Source organism: Chlorocebus sabaeus, chromosome 16 (genome assembly GCF_047675955.1).
Source record: "Chlorocebus sabaeus isolate Y175 chromosome 16, mChlSab1.0.hap1, whole genome shotgun sequence".
Taxonomy (NCBI): Eukaryota; Metazoa; Chordata; class Mammalia; order Primates; family Cercopithecidae; genus Chlorocebus; species Chlorocebus sabaeus.
In genome coordinates, this window is record NC_132919.1 from 80,063,569 (window position 1) to 80,084,417 (window position 20,849).

Sequence of the window (20,849 nt, forward strand, 5' to 3'; positions counted from 1 at the left end):
CCCAGCCCCAGCCCCCCCTCCTTTTTTTTTTTTTTTTTTTTTTTTTTTCTGAGACAGGGTCTCATTCTGTCACCCAGGCTGGAGTGCGGTGGTGCAATCTCAGCTCACTGCAGCTTCGACCTACCAGGCTCAAGAGACCCTCCCACCTCCCAGGTAGCTGGGACCACAGGCGCATACCACCATGCCCGGCTAATTTTTGTATTTTTTGTGGAGACAGGTTTTCACCATGTTGCCCAGGCTGGTCTCCAACTCCTGACCTCAAGCAATCCGCCTGCCTCAGCCTCCCAAAGTGCTGTGGTTACAGGTTGAGCCACTGCACCTGGCCTTGATCTAGCCAAAACGAGAGAGAGAAAGACAGAAAGAAAGAACGTTAAAAGGGAAAGAAAAGGCAGGAACCCCTAAGCCCACACCCTCAGGAAAGGAAGGGAAGAGAGGATGGGGATCCAGCCAGACCCTTTTGACAGGAGAACACTTGCTGGGTTCAGGAGGGGTCCCTGGTGAGTCTGTTAATGGCAGGAGGCTCCCTGGCAGCCAGACAGGGAGAAGGGTGCCAGTCTCTGCAGGCACCTTTGGCCATGTGGAGGAGCAGATCTAAGTGTGGCCAGGGAGGTTTCAAAGCCTCAAAAACGCTGCAGACAAAGGATGCATGTACTGTGCCCAGACCCTGTTCTCTAAGCCATGAGCAGGTACTGATGGGGGGGTCCCGGGCCAGGTGGACACACAGAGAAGAGGACTGAGGAGTACAAAACCCCTCCCCTGCTCTCAGGGAGGGTTCTTGCCCAAGCCAGGGAGTGCAGAGGGCAATAAGCCCACTACTGCCATCCTTCCCGGGACTAGGCTGTGAGGCAAGGTGGGTTCACATCAAGATTTGAACTCGGATTGCTGCCGCTGCCCATCCTCCGCGCCTTGACATGACCGGGGATGTTACTGGGGCCTGGGGAGAAATTAGAAAGGGGCCCACAGGATGCCCAGTCAGGAAGGAAAACAAGTCCATAGCAGAGGATGGTTTCGATCCATCGACCTCTGGGTTATGGGCCCAGCACGCTTCCGCTGCGCCACTCTGCTGACTGTGAGGGGGGAGCTTGCGTCAGATCATGACCACACGAGTCATCTCCCTGCAGGCGGCGACCTCTACTGGCCAACAGGGGCCAACCGAGGACTGACTGGGCAAGGCACATGCTCAGCCTACTCCTCTTCTCTCAACTTCTTACAGATAAAACTCTCTGAATTCATGTCCTTTTCTGCTGTTAAAACATTGGCTGGAGGCCGGGCTCGGGGGCTCACACCTGTAATCCCAGCACTTCAGGAGGCCAAGGTAGGCAGATCACCTGAGGTCGGGAGTTTGAGACCAGCCTGACCAACATGGAGAAACCCCATCTCTACTAAAAATACAAAATTAGCTGAGTGTGGTGGCGCTCACCTGTAATCGCAGCTACTCGGGAGGCTGAGGCAGAATTGCCTGAACCCAGGAAGTGGAGGTTGTGGTGAGCTGAGATCGTGCCACTGCACTCCAGCCTGGGCGACAAGAGTGAAACTCTGTCTCAAAAAATAATAAAATTAAATTAAATTAAAAACTGTTGGCCGGGCACAGTGGCTCACGCTGTAATCCCAGCACTCTGGGAGGCTGAGGCAGGAGGATCACTTGAGCTCAGGAGTTTGAGACCAGCCTGGGCAACACAGGGAGACCCCGGCCTCTACAAAAAATACAAAAAGAAAACATGGCCAGGGGTTGGCAGCGAGAGCCTGTAGTCCCAGCTACTGAGGAGGCTGAGGTGGGAGGATCACTTGAGCCCAGGAAGCAGAGAGCAGAGATCGTGCCACTGCGCTCCAGCCTGGGCGACAGAGCCAGACCCCAGTCTCAAAAACAAAACAAAAAAAACAAAAACCTGAAACTCCTGGGATCCAACTGAAAGTATGAGCCGGGACACTGAAAGGAGACAGGTGCAGCTAGTCCAATGAACTGTCTGTGAGGAGCATCTTGACACAAGCCACGGTCAGCACGGAGGCCTGAGCCCAGCAGCCTGGACCCTGTGAGAGCTGGAGCTAATGGGATGGGCCACCAAACAGGAGGCATGGCTCTCCTGAGAGGAGCCATCGACCCTCGGCCAGGCAGAGAAAGAGCTGAGGAGTACGCAAGCCTCCGCTCCACCCTCCAGTCTCCTTGCCAGTGCCTCCCATTGGCTGCAGCCCGTAGCTGTCTTGCCTGCTGCCTTCCAGACGGCCTCGGGTAAGAAAGGTGGAGGTGGGCCTAGAGGACACATCCCAAAGCACTACAGGAAGCAGCTGTGGCCCTACGCGTATGGCCACGTTGCCAAGAGCACTGGGGGGAGGGGAGGCTGCAGCCAGGGAACTCTGTGATGCTGCTGGCACCCGGCAGGGCACAGGGTGCAGCCCTGAGCTCAGAACCTCCAGACTGGGGGCTGCCGATGGGGCGAGGCTCCCTGTGCTGCACCCACAGGCCTGTACTGCAAACCTTCACCTCCGCAGTCTAATGGGTGTTGTGTGAGTCTTGCAAACCCAAGCACACGGATACAGGAACAGAGGTGAAAAGGTGTGGACTAGGAGAAGACAGGGAAGTTCAGGACTGTCCCGGGCTGGGCCAAGCTGCTAGGCTCTAAACCAGATTGGAGGGTTGGTGTCAAAAGCTTGCTGATGAGGTGTGTAGGATGGACTTCTTGGAACAGGCCCAGAATTTGAGAAGAGATGGTCCCCACTCTTCTGGGTGGACCAGGCAATCTAAAGATGCGGGCCAGACTCTCTCCAGCCACCTTAGTGATGCTTGTTTTATGGCATCGGACCAAAATGGTCATGAGGACACGGAAGGAGGGCACGCCCAGGCTTCTTTCTTCGTCAAGCCTGCCCGGGCAAGGGCTCCTGCTAAAATGTTTTGGCGACCAAGCACACATCGCAATACCAGTGGGGTGGGGCGGCCCGCCCCTGGTGACAGGTGGCCTCTCTCATCCTCCTCCTGTGGAAGGCGCAGGAGCCAGGCTGGACCAGACCCTGAGGCTGGACCTGGTCGGATCTGCGTCCCCGCAGGAACCCACTGTCGCTGCCCCTGCACGATGCCCGCCCGCCCGCCCACGGTGGCAGCAACAGGCGATGGGCCCGTGCAGGTGGGAAACCGATTTTCCTCTCAGCTGCTCGCCCTCCGCAGGCAGCTGGCCCCAAAGAGGGGCGTCGGGCGTCCTCCTCACACAGCCTTAGAGGGGAGGTCGGCAGCAGCGTCTTTCCCACGCCCCCGGCAGATGCGCCCGCGGCTTCTACCCCGGATGCCCGAGCGTCAGGTCAGCGTCAGCCGCGCGCGCCGGAAGCGTTTACTCGTCCCGATCCCCGGCGCGGAAGCCCGACTACAAAGCTGCGGCATCGCAGGCGCCGCCTCAGGCCCCCACCCGACTCCCCCCGGGTTTGCGGACAGAGCTGGCGCCTCTGAAGGCCGAGGCGAGGGCCCCGCTCCTGGACGGCTCTTGTCCCTCAGCGGGAGCCGCCGGCGGTCACGTGGGGGTCACGTGGGAGGTCACGTGGGTGGCCTGTCAGGTGCTCCGAGACACCTTCGCGCGCAGCCCGGGCCCTCACGGGGGCGTCCGGTCCGAGCATGCGCAGGGAGGCGCGGGTTGTCCACAGCGCGGCGGGGCGGGAGGCCTCCCTGTCACCCCGAGCCCGCCGGTCTCACCGCTGACCCCCGCCGCCCTCCCTCTCACCGCGAGCCCGCCGATCTGTCACCCCCGACTCCCGCCGCCCCCCCCAGCCCCGGCCCCCGCCGCCCCCCCTCCCGCCCCCCCTCCCGCCCCCCGGCCCCCCTCCCAGCCCCCGGCCCCCGCCGCCGCCCCCCCCAGCCCCCGGCCCCCCCCCCAGCCCCCGGCCCCCGCCGCCCCCCCTCCCGCCCCCCCTCCCGCCCCCCGGCCCCCCTCCCAGCCCCCGGCCCCCGCCGCCGCCCCCCCCAGCCCCCGGCCCCCCCCAGCCCCCGGCCCCCGCCGTTCCCCCTCCCGGCCCCCGCCGCCCCCCATCGCACCCCCCCGCCCCCCTCCCAGCCCCCGGCCCCCGCCGCCCCCCCCCCGCCTCCCACCCCCCGGCCCCGCCGACCTCCCTTGGCGCTCGGGACAGGCTCGGACGCTGGGGCCGGGTCCGAGCACCGAGCAGCCCGCGCCTGTCCTTAGGAAACCCAGGGAGACGCGGGGTATTGGAATGCGGTGGGCGGGGAACGGGCGGCGCCCACACCCCCGCGCCCGGAGAACTCCCCAGTGCCGCCTGGAACGAACGCGGTGCCGCCGGAAAGTGCGGGCTGCAGGCCCTGCCGCTTGTCGCGGCGATGGTTGGAGGCACCGCTCTGAGGAGAGGACAGAAAGGACCTTGTCTCCGTTCCCCGGTGCATGAAAACGTGCTTGTTACCGCGAGGCGTTTAGAGAAGCTGCTGTTCACTGTGTATCTGCGGGGAGCGCTCTGGACGCTTCGAGGGTTGCGGTCCGATCGGGCCCAGCCTCTCCTGTGTGCGGGGAAGGATTTCAGGCCTTTCGAGTGCCCCGCGCAGGGACTGGCCCGGAGTTCCGCGCGTCTTCCCCGTGGCGGGTGTCGTTTGTTTTTGGTAGAGGATTGGGGGTGCGGGGGTGTCTCACACTTGCGCACGCTGGTCTCGAACTCCTGAGCTCGGGGGATCCTCCCGCCTCGGCCTCCTCCGCGCTGGGAGTGCGGGTGTGAGCCACCGCGCCCGGCCCAGAGCGGCTTAACACCCGCTTTCCGTCGTTGTGATTGCAGGAAAAACGCAGGCCGACTTCCATGTTTACCATTCACTCTTCTCCACTAATGACACCACCTACGTTCTGTTCCTTTTGCCTGTCCGTCAAGAAGAGGCCTCGTGTGTTTTTATGTGATTTCTGTGTGACCCAAGTCAACAAATGCTTCGTGTGCTCTGCGGAGCCTTTGTGATTTTCCAGGGTTCTCAAGATACTCACCGATAGGGCCGGGCGCGGTGGCCCACGCCTGTAATCCCAGCACTTTGGGAGGCCCAGGTGGGTGGATCACAAGGTCAAGAGATCGAGACTATCCTGGCCAACATGGTGAAACCGTGTCTCTACTAAAAATACAAAAATTAGCCGGGCGTGGTGGTGTGTTTCTGTAATCCCAGCTATGGGGAGGCTGAGGCAGGAGAACCATTTAAACCTGGGAGGCGGAGTTTACAGTGAGCCAAGATCATGCCACTGCACTCCAACCTGAGTGACAGTGAGAATGTCTGAAAAAAAAAAAAAAAAAAATTCATTGATGTGAAAGACTACCTGATGTGGGTAATGTCGGTCTGATTTAAAAACCTATACAACCAACCAACATAGGCAATATTTAATCTTAGGAAAGACTAACCAACATCAGGTAGCAGCTTTTCTGTTTAAAAAAACTTATTTTGGCCGGGAGTGGTGGCTCCTGCCTGTAATCCTAGCACTTTGGGAGGCCTGCGCCGACGGATTGCCTGAGCTCAGGAGTTCAAGACCAGCCTGGACAACATGGTGAAACCCTGTCTCTACTAAAATACAAAAAATTAGCGTGGCGTGGTGGTGGGCACCTGTAATCCCAGCTACTCGGGAGGCTGAGACAGGATAATCGCTTGGACCTGGGAGGCAGAGGCTTCAGTGAGCCAAGATGGTGCCATTGCACTCCGGCCTGGGCGATAGAGCGAGACTGTCTCAAAAAAAAAAAAAAATTGTTTTAAAACGTTTCGAGAAGCATCTGTTTTGTCTGACGTGTTTTAGTTAAGAAGTTGTGGGCCAGAGCGGTGGCTCAAGCCTGTAATCCCAGCACTTTGGGAGGCCGAGACAGGTGGATCACAAGGTCAGGAGATCAAGACCATCCTGGCTAACAGTCTCTACTAAAAAATACAAAAAAACTAGCCGGGCGAGGTGGCGGGCACCTGTAGTCCCAGCTACTCGGGAGTCTGAGGCAGGAGAATGGGGTAAACCCGGGAGTCAGAGCTTGCAGTGAGCTGAGATCCGCCACTGCACTCCAGCCTGGGCGACAGAGCGAGACTCTGTCTCGGAAAAAAAAAAAAAAAAAAAAAAAGTTACGGGATTGGAATCTTGAACAATATATCTTTCACTAAAATGTGTTGGGTGGAATTACTGCTCATCCTAACAGGTGGAATGAGACAGCCTGGTACTGAAATCAACGAATTCGTGGGTGTGTCTGCGGCTAGCCCAGTGTGTGTCCTGCTGACTGGACCATCTGTGGTTTTCCTGTCTGTGACCTTCAGCTTCCTTCTGCATCTTTGCTTTCTGTTTGGTGTGTCCTCTCATAATGTCTGCATTGTCATTTTCATTCTCCATATTTTTTTAGTTATGACAATTCTTTTCCTTCATGGTTTTGACCATTAGTGTTTTTAATTTCTGTTGTGATACAATACTTTGTCTTGAGCTCCACAATTGTGTGATAAAATAACAATACACTGGCTGGACGCAGTGGCTCACACCTGTAATCCCAGCACTTTGGGAGGCTGAGGTGGGCAGATCATGAGGTCACGAGATCGAGACCATCCTGGCTAACACGGTGAAATCCCATCTCTACTAAAAATGCAAAAAATTAGCCAGCCGTGGTGGCAAGTGCCTGTAGTCCCAGCTGCTCCAAAGGCTGAGGCAGGAGAATCGCTTGAACCCAGGAAGCGGAGGTTGCAGTGAGCAGAGATCATGTCCCTGCACTCTAGCCTGGGCGACAGACAGAGACTCAGTCAGTAAATAAACAAAGTAACAATACACCACACATACTGACTAGCAAGTGTGTGAAGGGTTCTGTCCCGAGAACACATATCTCTTCAGCTACTTTTGCTGTGTTATTAGCAATTTGAGTGTTATTTCTTCTGGAACTTCCAGAATTTGTCAGGACAATTGCATATGTTTCAGATGTGCAAAGCCTTGATGTGACTTCACACTCCAGAGCTCACGGTTGGTGCTGCCACAAGCACAGGCATTCCAAGAAATGGCTCAGTGTAGCGAAATGTCAACTGCGGGGCAGGGGCCAGCTCCATAGGATCTGCCCTCCAGGAGGGATTTCCCTTCCTGACCAGCATTCAAGGGCAGGTTCTCTGCACACACTGTGGGGGTCTGATGTTTGGAGAATGTTCCAGACTGGGTGCTGGGAAGTATTTCAAAGCTTGATCTCCCCGAGCATTGTGCGCTCTTCTTGCCTGGGGCTAGGGGTCAGGAGCCCCATGGGTCAACTTCTGGCCAGGTGAGCACCTGGCAGCTGGCCATAGCATAGCTGGGTCGAAGGGACTGCAGAGCCCAGCACACCCCCTATGCCTCCTCCAGTGCTTCCCCAGGAGGCAGAGTGGACACTGCCCTACCTGGGGCCCTACAGTTGGGCCTCAGATCTTCCCAGCCTCTTTGACCAGGTGAACTCAAACTCCTGGACTCCAGGGATCCTCCCACCTCAGCCTGGTGAGTAGCTGGGACTACAGGCATGAGCCACCATGCCTAGCCAAAAAAAAAAAAAAATTTTTTTCTTCTTTTTTTTGTTTTGAGAGGGAGTCTTACTCTGTCACCCAAGCTGGAGTGCAGTGGTGTAATCTCGGCTCACTGCAACTTCCACCTCCCAGGTTCAAGCAATTCTCCTGCCTCAGTCTCCCGAGTAGCTGGGATTACAGGTGCCCACTACCACCCCTGGCTAATTTTTGTATTTTTAACAGAGACGAGGTTTCACCGTGTTGGCCAGGCTGGTCTTGAACTCCTGACCTCAAGTGATCCACCCTCGGCCTCCCAAAGTGCTAGGATTACAGGCATGAGCCACTGCACCTGGCCAAAAAATGTTTCTAAAATTATGGTTGTGGAGGTGTGGAGTCACTTGTCGCAGGAGCAAGAGGTGTAGACTTGATCGCACAGTGTCGGCAACAGCCACTGGAGACCTGGGCCCCAGGTCCTGCCTCCCCACCCTCCACCTCCACCCCCAGTGGAGGCAAAGACCTTGACTCTCAGTCTCCAGCTTTCTTCCCTCTACCAGGTCCCCCTAACCCGGACACTCACATTCTCTGATTGTGTAGATAGCAGCGACTAAAAAACCTTGGCTGTGATCATGGCTAGTCAACGCATGAAAAGATGCACAGGCCAGGCGCCGCGGCTCTCACCTGCAACCCCAGGACTTTGGGAGGCCAAGGCTGGCGGATCACTTCAGGTCAGGAGTTTGAGACCAGACTGGGCAGCATGGCAAAACTGCATCTGTACAAAAAATACAAAGATTAGCTGAGTGTGGTGGTGCACAGCTGTAGTCCCAGCTACTTGGGAGGCTGAGGTGGGAGGATTCCTTGAACCTGGGAGGTTGAGGCTGCAGTAAGCTGAGATTGTACCACTAGTACACTCCAGCCTGGGTGACAGAGGAGACCCTGTTCCCAAAAAAGAAAAAAAAAAAAAGATACTCAGCATCATGAGTCATTATGGAAATGCAAGTTAACACCACAATGAAATGCTACCACGTACCCACTGGAGTGACTGTGATGAAAGAAAAGGGTGGTCATGGCCAGGCGTGGTGGCTCACCCCTGGAATCCCAGCACTTTGGGAGGCCGAGGCAGGTGGATCACTTGAGGTCAGGAGTTCAAGACGTGCGTGGACAACATGGTGAAACCTCGTCTCTACTAAAAATACAAAAATTGTCAGGCGCAGTGGCTCACCCTTGTAATCCCAGCACTTTGGGAGGCCAAGGCAGGCGGATCATCTGAGGTCAGGAGATCAGGACCAGTCTGGCAACATGGTGAAACCCCGCCTCTACTAAAAATACAAAAATTAGCCAGGTGTGGTAGTGGGTGCCTGTAATCCCAGCTACTTGGTAGACTGAGGCAGGAGAATGCTATGAACCTGGGGGTGGAGCTTGCAGTGAGCAGAGATCGCGCCACTGCACTCCAGCCTGGGCGACAGAACAAGACTCCATCTGAAAAATAAATAAATAAATACAAATACAATAAATAAATCAATAAAATACAAAAATTAGCTGGGCGTGGTGGTGGGCGCCTGTAATCCCAGCTACTTGGGAGGTTGAGGCGGGAGAATTGCTTGAACTCAGGAAGCAGAGGTTGCAGTGAGCCGAGATCACACCACTGCCCTCCAGCCTGGGCAACAAGAGCGAAACTCCGTCTCAAAAAAAAAAAAAAGTGTGGTCATGCCAAGCGTTGGGAAGAGCAAGTGGGACCCTGCTACATGGCTGGCAGGGTATAGAATGGGGCAGTCACTGTGGAAAGGTTTGGCAGTTTTTTTTAACATTTGTCCAAGGAGCACTGGCGATTCGGGTGAAGAATGGTGTTAGGAACCAACATCTGGGCACTGGGTGTGCACGTTGCTGCTGGAGTGTCATCATCTGTCAGCATCTCAGGGGACTGAGCTGGGAAACGTGTATGCACTTGGCCCGTGTACGCAGGCATGTCTGGAACTGTTTGGTTTCTTTGTTTTTCTTTTTTTTTTAGAGACAGGGTCTCATTTTGTCACCCAGGCCAGGCTGCAGTGGTATGATCTCAGCTCACTGCAGCCTCAAACTCCTGGGCTCAAGTGAGCTCCTCCCTCAGCCTCCCAGGTAGCTGAGACTACAGGCACATGCCACCATGCTTGGCTAATTTAAAACAATTTTTTTTGGTAAAGACAGTGTCTGGCTGGGGTGATGGGTCGTGCCTGTAATCCCAGGACTTTGGGAGGCTGAGGCGGGTGAATCACGAGGTCAGGAGATCAAGACCATGCTGGCCAACATAGTGAATCCTTGTCTCTACTAAAAATACAAAAAAAAAAAAAAAAAGAATTAGCTGGGCATGGTGGTGGGCACCTGTAGTCCCAGCTACATTCGGGAGGCTGAGGCAGGAGACTGGCGTGAACCCGAGAGGCGGAGCTTGCAGTGAGCATAGATCATACCACTGCACTCCAGCCTGGGCAACAGAGGGAGACTCTGTCTCAAAAAAAAAAAAAGACAGCGTCTTGCTTTGTCGGCCAGGCTGGTCTCAAACTCCTGACCTCAGGTGATCTACCCGCCTCAGCCTCCCAAAGTGCTGTGATCACAGGCGTGAACCGCCGCACCCAGCCTCTGGTGAAGGCTTTCATGCTGCATCACAACGTGGTAAGAGTGGCCAAAGCGGAAGTGGTCACACTGAAAGAGAAGGGACCTCAAGGGTATCTTATCCTTGTAACAACCCATCCTCCCAGGAACTGATCCACTCCTGGGAGAACTAATCCAGGCTCTTGAGACTGAGAACTCACTCACCACCGTAAGAATGGCACCAAGCCGGGCGCAGTGGGTCACGCCTGTAATCACAGCACTTTGGGAGGTGGAGGCAGGTGGATCACCTGAGGTCAGGAGTTCAAGACCAGCCTGGCCAACACGGCAAAACCCCATCTCTACTAAAAATACAAAAAAATTAGCCAGGTGTGGTGGCGCATCCCTGGCACATCCCAGGGAGGCTGAGGCAGGAGAATCGCTTGAACTCAAGAGATGGAGGATGCAGTGAGCTGAGATCGCACCACTGCACTCCAGCCTGGGCGACAGAGTGAGATTCCATCTCAAAAAAAAGAAAAAAGAATGGCACCAAACCATTCATGATGGATCCACCCCCATGACTTAAACAAACACCAATAGATCCCACCTCCCAGCACCACCACACTGAGGATCTTTTTTTTTTTTTCTGTTTTTCTGTAGAGACGAGGTCTCCCTATGTTGCCCTGTTTGGTCTTCAACTCTTCAGGATTGGGTTAAGCAATCCTCCCAGCACTTTGGAAGATCGAATTTTAACACGAGTTTGGGGATCAAATTTTTTTATTTATTTATTTTTTGGAGATGGAGTCTCGCTCTGTCGCCCAGGCTGGAGTGCAGTGGCGCCATCTTGGCTCGCTGCAAGCTCCGCCTCCCATGTTCCTGCCATTCTCCTGCCTCAGCCTCCCAAGTAGCTGGGACTACAGGCACCTGCCATCATGCCTGGCTAATTTTTTGTATTTTCAGTAGAGACGGGGTTTCATTGTGTTAGCTAGGATGGTCTCGATATCTGACCTCGTGATCCACCCTCCTAGGCCTCCCAGAGTGCTGGAATTACAGGCGTGAGCCACCGTGCCTGGCCTGGGGACCAAATTTTAACATGAGTTTTGGTGGGGACAAGCAAACCTTACCCAAAGCCCAGCACTGACCTTTCTTGGGACACAGACCATCAATCAGCGGTGTCCTTTGTGCCCACACCACACCAAGTGGCCATGACCACAGCCAGGACTGTTTGCCCCTTTCATTCATTTCTTCTTTTTTTTTTTTTGAGAGACAGAGAGAGACTCTCACTCTCAGGTTCAAGCGATTATCCTAAATAGCTGGGATTACAGGTGCCAACCACCACATCGGCTAGTTTTTGTTTTTAGTAGAGACTGGGTTTTGCCATGTTGGCCAGGATGGTCTCGAACTCCTAACCTCAAGTGATCTGCCCGCCTTGGCCTCCCAAAGTGCTGGGATTACAGGCATGAACCACCACACTCAGCCTATTTTTTATTTTATTTAACTTATTTATTATTATTATTATTATTATTTTGAGACAGAATCTCACTCTGTCGCCCAGGCTGGAGTGCAGTGGCACCATCTCGGCTCACTGCAACCTCCGCCTCCCAGGTTCAAGATCCTCCTGCCTCAGCCTCTGGGGTTGCTGGGACTACAGGTGCGTGCCAACACAGACGCCTAATTTTTTGTATTTTAGAAGAGATGGGGTTTCACCCTATTAGCCAAGATGGTCTCGATCTCCTGACCTTGTGATCCACCTACCTCGGCCTCCCAAAGTGCTGGGATTACAGGTGTGAGCCACCGTGCCTGGCCTATTATTATTATTATCATTGAGATGGAGTCTCACTCTGTCACCCAGGCTGGAGTGCAGTGGCACGAACTGGGTAGCTGGGATTACAGGTGCCCACCATCATACCCAGCTAATGTTTGTATTTTTAGTAGAGATGGGGTTTCACCACATTGGCCAGGCTGGTCTTGAACTCCTAACCTCAAATGATCCACCTGCCTCAGCCTCCCAAAGTGCTGGGATTACAGGTGTGAGCCACCGTGCCTGGCCTCTTCTTATTATTAGAGACAGCGTTGCTTTGTCACCCAGCCTGGAGTGCAGTGGTGTGATCACTGTTCACTGCAGTCTCTACCTCTGAGGCTCAAGTGATCCTCCTGCCTCAGCCTCCTGAGTAGCTGGGAGTACAGGTGTTACCTGCAGTTGTCCAGGTTCTTGGCGTTTTGAACAAAGACTTGGACAAAACGCACAGCAAAGCAAGGCAAGAATGAAGCAGAGATTGATTGAAAATTAAGGGCCGGGCGCGGTGGCTCAAGCCTGTAATCCCAGCACTTTGGGAGGCCGAGTCGGGCGGATCACAAGGTCAGGAGATCGAGACCATCCTGGCTAACATGGTGAAACCCCATCTCTACTAAAAAATACAAAAAACACCGGCTGGGCGCGGTGGCTCAGGCCTGTAATCCCAGCACTTTGGGAGGCCGAGGCGGGCGGATCACGAGGTCAGGAGATCGAGACCATCCTGGCTAACATGGTGAAACCCCATCTCTACTAAAAAATACAAAAAACACCGGCTGGGCGCGGTGGCTCAGGCCTGTAATCCCAGCACTTTGGGAGGCCGAGGCGGGCGGATCACGAGGTCAGGAGATCGAGACCATCCTGGCTAACACGGTGAAACCCCGTCTCTACTAAAAAATACAAAAAACTAGCTGGGCGAGGTGGCGGGCGCCTGTAGTCCCAGCTACTCGGGAGGCTGAGGCAGGAGAATGGCATAAACCCGGGAGGCGGAGCTTACAGTGAGCTGAGATCCGGCCACTGCACTCCAGCCTGGGTGACAGAGCGAGACTCCGTCTCAAAAAAAAAAAAAAAAAAGAAAATTAAAGTACACTCCACAGGGTAGGAGCGCCTGAGCAGCAGCACAAGGGCCAGGGTTACAGAACCTTCTGGGGTCCAGTACCCCTTAGAGGTTCTCCACTGGCCAGTTGGTCACACTCCATGCAAATGAAGTAGCAGCCTGTGATCAGTCTGATCTGTTTCGGAAAGCGGCCAATCAGAGGGACTTCCAATTTTCCATCTGCCATGCAGAAAGCCGGGAAGGGTTTGCAAAGGGAGTAGCCTCTGGTCCTTTAGTTACTTAGGTGTGGGAAGTTGGCGTTTTCCTTTTGATTCAGTTCTAGGAAGTCAGCGTGAATCAGCCTTAGGTTCTCTGCCTCCGTATCCTATTCTTCTGCCTCACAGGCACACGCCACCACACCTGGCCTTTTTTTTTTTAGAAATGGGATCTCACTAAGTTGACCAGGCTGGTCTCAAACTCCTGGGCTCAAGCAATCCTCCCACTTTGGCCTACCAAAGTGCTGAGATTATAGGCATGAGCCACTGTGCCTGGCCTAAATAAATTATTTAAAACGTCTTTTGGCTGGGCACGGTGGCTTACACCTGTAATCCAAGCACTTCAGGAGGCCAAGGTGGGCAGATCACAAGGTCAAGAGATCCAGACCATCCTCGCCAACATGGTGAAAACCCATCTCTACCAAAAATACAAAAATTAGCTGGGCACGGTGGCAGGTGCCTATAATCCCAGTTACTCAGGAGGTTGAGGCAGGAGAATCGCTTGAACTTGGGAGGTGGAGGTTGCAGTGAGTCGAGATTGCGCCATTGCACTCCAGCCTGGGTGACAAGAGCGAGACTCCGTCACAAAACATAAATTAAAAAACAAAAAAAGGAATAAAATATACAATAATTTCTGTTAGTATTTTTTTGAAGGCTGGGTCTTCTGGTGATATTTTTCAGCTTTTGTTGATCTGAAAATTTCTTTCATTACCGTTCCTTAATTTTTTTCTTTTTTCTTTTTGTTTAATAGAGACAAGGTCTCACTATGTTGCCCAGGCTGGTCTCCAACTCCCAAGCTTAGGTGATACTCCCACCTCAGCCTCCCAAAGTGCTAGGATTACCGGAGTGAGCCACTGCACCTGGCCACACTTCCTTAATTTTTATTTTTTTTGAGGCAGAGTTTTGCTCTTGTCGCCCAGACTGGAGTGCAGTGGCACAATCTCTGCTCACTGCACCTCCACCTCCCGGGTTCAAGTGATTCTCCTGCCTCAGCCTCCCAAATAGCTGGGATTATAGGTGTGCGCCACCACGCCTGACTAATTTTTGTATTTTTACTAGAGACGGAGTTTCACCATGATGGGCAAGTTGGTCTCGAACTCCTGACCTCAGGTAATCCACCCACCTCGGCCTCCCAAAGTGCTGGGATTAAAGGCCACTGTGCTCAGCCAAATTTTTTCTTTTTTTTTTTTTTTTGAGACGGAGTCTCACACTATCACCCAGGCTGGAGTGCAGTGGTGCAATCTCTGCTCACTGCAAGCTCCGCCTCCTGGGTTCACCCCATTCTCCTGCCTCAGCCTCCCAAGTAGCTGGGACCCGCCACCATGCCCAGCTAATTTTTTTTTTTGTATTTTTAGTAGAGACAGGGTTTCACCGTTGTAGCCAGGATGGTCTTGATCTCCTGATCTCGTGATCTGCCAGCCTCGGCCTCCCAAAGTGCTGAGATTACAGGCGTGAGCCACTGCGCCCGGCCGAATGTAATGTACCTTTTAAAGTCTGCCTCTTTTTAAGACTTTTCTTGTTACCATTGGTTTTCAGCAGTTGCACTAGGATATGCTTTCATGTATTTTTCTTTGGCTGTATCTTTTTGGGAGTTTGCTGAGCTGTTTGGATCTGTGGGTTGGTATACTTTCACCAATTTATAAACTTCTTACATATTATCTTCTTAAATATTTCCTCTGCTCTATTTTCTTTCTCCCTACTTCTTGGCAGTCAAATTTTACATTTATTTGACCATTTGATCTTGTCCCACAGGTCTCTAATACTCATTTCTGTTTTCTTTTTTTCTCATTTTCCTTCTTTTTTTTTAGTCTCAGACTTTTGATTCAGATTATTTCTACTGATGTAACTTTGAGTTGAAAAATCTTGTCTTCAGCTGTTTCCAGTTTGGTGTTTAGATCATTCAATAAATTATCCATGTCATATATTTTAACTTTTTCTTTATACTGGTGAACTTAACACTAGTAAAGTTTACACACCCTTAACCCTAAAGCCCTTACTCCGAAAGTGTTCCCTTTCCGGGGTCTCAACTGAGTGCCCGGGTTGGACCAAGATGACTTACCTTTGCCGCCATGTCTCCCAGTCTTGTGTCCTCTGCAATCACTTTTCAGCTCCCTTGTAACACTAGCAATCAAAAGAGGTTAAAAAATCAGAGTTAGGTTGTTGTAATAAAACTTCCTCTCGTTCTATTTATTTTTATGTATACATTAATGAAATAACAGGGATAATATTTATATACACCCTGCCTCATTATAGCAATAAGCACTTTTCATCAGTGGATACATGAGTGAATTGTCAGGGGGGAAAAGCCCCAGACATGTTATTAAAATATGTATCTCCAATGTAATTCAATTTTTTGGTCTTAATAAAAATGTATAGACTGAGCATGGTGGCCCACCCCCGTAATCCCAGCCCTTGGGGAGGCTGAGGCGGACAGATCGCCTGAGCTCAGGACTTCAAGACCATTATAGGCAATATTGCAAAACCCCGTCTCTGCAAAAAAAAAAAAAAAAAAAAAAAATTAGCCAGGTGTAGTGGTGCACACTTGTAATGCCACTACCATGTCCGGCTAATTTTTTGTATTTTTAGTAGAGACAGGGTTTCTCTATGTTGGTCAGGCTGGTCTCGAACTCCTAACCTCAGATGATCTGCCTGCCTCGGCCTCCCAAAGTGCTAGAATTACAGGTATGAGCCACTAGAGTATGAGCCACTGCGCCCAGCTCTAATTTTTTTGTTTTTGTTTGAGACGGAGTCTTGCTGTGTCTCCCATACTGGAGTGTGGTGGCACGATGTCAGCCCACTGCAAGCTCCGCCTCATGGGTTCACACCATTTTCCTGCCTCAGCCTCCCGAGTAGCTGGGACTACAGGCACCTGCCACCACGCCTGGCTAATTTCTTGTACTTTTAGTAGAGACTGGGTTTCTTCATGTTGATCGGGCTGGTCTCGAACTCCCAACTCAGGTGATTTGCCTGCCTCAGCCTCCCAAAGTGCAGGAATTATAGGCATTAGCCACCGCGCCCAGCTCTAATTTTTGTTTTTGTTTTCGTTTGAGACGGAGTCTCACTCTGTCTGCCCGGCTGGAGTGCAGTCTGAGATCTCAGCTCACTGCAAGCTCCACCTCCCAGGTTCACGCCATTCTCCTACCTCAGCCTCCTGAGTAGCTGGGACTACAGGCGCCCGCCATCACGCCCGGCTAATTTTTTGTATTTTTAGTAGAGGCGGGGTTTTACCGTGTTAGCCAGGATGGTCTCCATCTCGTGACCTCGTGATCTGCCTGCCTCGGCCTAAGTGCTGGGATTACAGGTGTGAACCACCGTGCCTAGCCAATTTTTCTATTTTTAGTGGAGATGGCATTTCACCATATTGGTAGGATGGTCTCATCTACTGACCTCGTGATCTGCCCACCTGGGCCTCTCACAGTGCTGGGATTACAGGCGTGAGCCACCGCGCCTGGCCTGCCCATCTTTTTTTGTTGTTCTTTTTTTTTTTTCTTTTCTTTTTTTGAGACAAAGTCTCACTCTGTCACCCAGGCTGTAGTGCGGTGGCACGATCTCGGCTCACCGCAACCACCGCCTCCCTGGTTAAAGCAATTCTCCTGCCTCGGCCTCCTGAGTAGCTGGGATTACAAGCATGTGCCACCACGCCCAGCTAATTTTTTGTATTTTTTTTTTTTTTTTTTTTGAGACGGAGTCTTGCTCTGTCGCCCAGGGTGGAGTGCAGTGCCTGGATCTCAGCCCATTGCTAGCTCCACCTCCCAGGTTTACGCCATTCTCCTGCCTCAGCCTCCTGAGTAGCTGGGACTACAGGCGCCCGCCACTACGCCCGGCTAGTTTTTTGTATTTTTAGTAGAGACGGGGTTTCACCGAGTTAGCCAGGATGGTCTCGATCTCCTGACCTCGTGATCCGCCCGTCTCGGCCTCCCAAAGTGCTGGGATTACAGGCTTGAGCCACCGCGCCCGGCCATTTTTTGTATTTTTAGTAGAGACAGGGTTTCACCATGTTGGCCAGGCTGGTCTTGAATTCCCGACCTTTAGTGATCTCCCTGCCTCGACCTCCCAGAGTGCCGAGATTACATGTGTGAGCCACCATACCTGGCCTGTGTTTTTTGTTGTTATTAAATGATACACTTCCTATTTATCATTTCCATAGTTATCTCAATGCCCCCTAAAACCCTCTAATATGGCCAGGCACGGTGGCTCACACCTGTAATCCCAGAACTCTGGAAGGCCAAGGCAGGCGGATCACTTGAGGTCAGGAGTTTGAGACCAGCCTGGCCAACATGATGAAAACCCATCTCTACTAAAAATATAAAAATTAACCAGGGCCGGGCGCAGTGGCTCAAGCCTGTAATCCCAGAACTTTGGGAGGCCGAGACGGGCAGATCACGAGGTCAGGAGATTGAGACCATCTTGGCTAACACGGTGAAACCCCCTCTCTACTAAAAAAATACAAAAAACTAGCTGGGCGTGGTGGCGGGTGCCTGTAGTCCCAGCTACTCGGGAGGCTGAGGCAGGAGAATGGCGTAAACCCAGGAGGCGGAGCTTGCAGTGAGCTGAGATCGCGCCACTGCACTCCAGCCCGGGCGACAGAGTGAGACTGTCTCAAAAAAAAAAAAAAAAAAAAAAAATTAACCAGGCGTGGTGGCACAGGCCTGTAATCCCAGCTACTCGGGAAGCTGAGGCAGGAGAATTGCTTGAACCTGTGAGGCGGAGTTTACAGTGAGCAGAGATTGGGCCATTGCACTCCAGCCTGGGCAACAGGGTGAGACTGTCTCAAAAAAAAAAAAAAAAAAAAAACCCGAAAAGAAAAGAAAAGAAAAGAAATCCCTTTAATATATAAGTGAATATTTAATGAAACAATTTTTTTTCTGTCTAGGAAATCCCACCAGAACACTTGGCACCTGTAGGAATTTGTACTATAATTACAAGCACATATGTGGCAATTAAGACATGTAAATGTGGGCCAGGCGCGGTAGCTCACGCCTGTAATCCCAGCACTTTGGGAGGCCGAGGCGGGCGGATCACGAGGTCAATAGATGGAGACCATCCTGGTCAACATGGTGGAAGCCCGTCTACTAAAAATACAAAATTAGCCAGGCATGGTGGTGAGCACCTGTAATCCCAGCTACTTGGGAGGCTGAGGCAGGAGAATCTCTCGAATCCGGGAGGTGGAGGTTGCAGTGTGCCGAGATCGCACCACTGCACTGCAGCCTGGGCAACAAGGGCAAAATTCCACTCCAAAAAAAAAAAAAAAAAGACATGTAAATGTTACATTCAGAGGGACACATTAATTTCCATTTCTTTTAGAAAAAGCTTTTACACACTGAACGAATGAAAATGCATGAACTGGCCCTAATGTCTCTTGCCTGGGGCCCCCACTTGGCAGTTCCTGTTCAGGATTTCCTCTTTATCCTGCTCCGCTTAAGTCCAGTCTCAAGTCTTTCTACTCTAAACTCCTTTTGTACCTACATTATTATGATTATGATTATGATTTTGGAGACAGAGTCTGGCTTTGTCACCCAGGCTGGAACGCAGTGGTGCAATCTCGGCTCACTGCAACTTCCACCTCCCGCGTTTAAGCGATTCTCTTGCCTCAGCCTCTCAAGAAGTTGGGATTATAGGCGCCTGCCACCACACCCAGCTAATATTTGTATTTTTAGTAGAGATGGGGTTTCACCATGTTGGCAAGGCTGGTCTCGAACTTCTAACCTCAAGTGATCCACCCACCTCAGCCTCCCAAAGTGTTGGGATTACAGGCATGAGCCACCGTGCCAGGCCTCTGTACCTAAATTATATCATTTCTGTCTTCTAATTGTTCTTTGCTATTTAACAAGCAGCAAATAGAGGAACCTTGGGGTGTTTGCTATAACCTGTATATATAGGATCTTCTCACACACCCTGCAGGAACCACCATGTTGAAAGAAGTGAGACAATTCAGGGGGCAGTCCCTCCCCAGCAGAGACTAAATTAGTACCATTTGTTGCTATTTCAGTTTTGCGAAGATGCACTTAGAGCCTAAGCTGTGGTTTCTAGGGCTGACACTGACTTCCCACAGAATTCTTTCTGTTTAAGAGGTTGTAGACTTTTCACAATCCTGAACCTTGAACGTCTCCACAACTGGTTAAGTACCCGTGAGATACATTTACAGGATTTTTTCTTTCTTTTCCTTTTTTTTTTTTTTTTTTGAGATGGAGTCTCGCTCTGTTACCCAGGCTGGAGTGCAGTGGCGTGATATCTTCTCACCACAACTTCTGCCTCCTGGGTTCAAGCGTTTCTCCTGCCTCAGCCTCCCAAGTAGCTGCGACTGCAGGCGTGCCCCACCATGCCTGGCTAATTTTTGTATTTTTATCAGAGACAGGGTTTCACTATGTTGGTCAGGCTCGTCTTGAACTCCTGACCTCGTGATCCACCCGCCTTGGCCTACCAAAGCGCTGGGATTACAAGTTTGAGCCACCGCGCCCGGCCCTAGGATTTCTTCTTTTTAATGGAAGGAGTTTCATTGATTAGTAAACATCTGGACTATTGATCATCTTGATTTAGATGGGATCTCATAATTTTTTAAACTGTGGCAAAATTCTGTTTTTTAAAAACTTAGTATCAGATTGGTTAAGACATTACTATTCGTTCATAAGAGAGAGTTCGTGTGTGTGTGTGTATATATATATATATGACACGTAATTTCACTCTTGTTGCCCAGACTGAAGTGCAGTGGCGCGGTTTTGGCTCACTGCAATCTCCACCTCCCAGGTTTAAGCAATTCTCTTGCCTCCTCCTCCTGAGTAGCTGGGACTACAGGTGTGCCCCACCACGCCCGGCTAATGTTTTTTTTTTTTTTTGTATTTTTAGTAGAGCTGGGGGTTTCACAATGTTGGTTAGGCTGGTCTCGAACTCCTGACCTCAGGTGATCCCCTCGCCTCGGCCTCCCAAAGTGCTGGGATTACAGGCGAGAGCCACCGCGCCCGGCCTCGTGTATATTTTTAAACTGCGTGCTGACGACAGTTAAGTCAATGTGATTCACAACTTCTGGGTATTTTGCAGAACACTTTTGACACAATGACATGACCCGCTAGCCAGGAAAGATAACAACATCCAGTCCTGGAGCTGCTGGTTAAAAACGAACGTGTCACCGGGTGCCCTGGGTCTGAGGCCACGCGGCCCGCGGCCCCTCCGCGATGTTCCCACACCTCGCGGGGAAAAGGCCGCTTGGCGGCCGGGCCTGGGCGCACTGGCCGTCGCCTATCCGCACCCCGGCGTCCACGCCGGGTTGGGGGCCGACGCGTGCCCGGCGCCCGCTGTGACCTTGGGCCCGGTCCTGCCCGCCGCGTCTAAGGCGCTGCCAGGCCGGGCTCAGACCCCCGGGCCCCCGCCGCGCCCGCGCCGCCCCCCGCGCCAGCCCCGATCCCGTGCGGGTTCCCGGTCGTCCGCCCCGGGTTTTCCGCGGCGCCCGGAGTCGGGACTGCGTCGGGCGTCGCCGCCGGACGTGCCGGCAGCTCGGCGCGACGTGTCTTGCCATTGGTCCGCCTCGGTAGCCCCACTGCCGTGCGCCGCCCCCATTGGCCGGCGTGGCCGTCCGTCAGCGAGGGGCGGGCCCGGCACGCCGGCTCGGTGGCGCGGCCGCGCGTGCTCCCGCCCCTCGCCGCCGCTCGCTCGCTCGCCGGCCGGCGGCCTCGGCTCGGCCCCCTCCCTCAGCTCCGGTGCGCGGCGGCCGACGACCCGCGCGGCCTGGGCCTCGGCCCGCGCCACCGGCGCCCGCGCGGAGCGGCCTGGGGG

At 52.8% G+C, this 20,849-nt stretch overlaps 1 non-coding gene across 1 annotated transcript; it reads right to left on the minus strand.

The window, feature by feature from the left end:
- Nucleotides 1-993: 993 nt before the first annotated feature.
- TRNAM-CAU (transfer RNA methionine (anticodon CAU)) lies at nt 994-1,065 on the minus strand. The gene has a single exon. It is a non-coding gene; the product is annotated as a tRNA-Met (tRNA).
- Between the last annotated feature and the right edge of the window lie 19,784 nt (nt 1,066-20,849).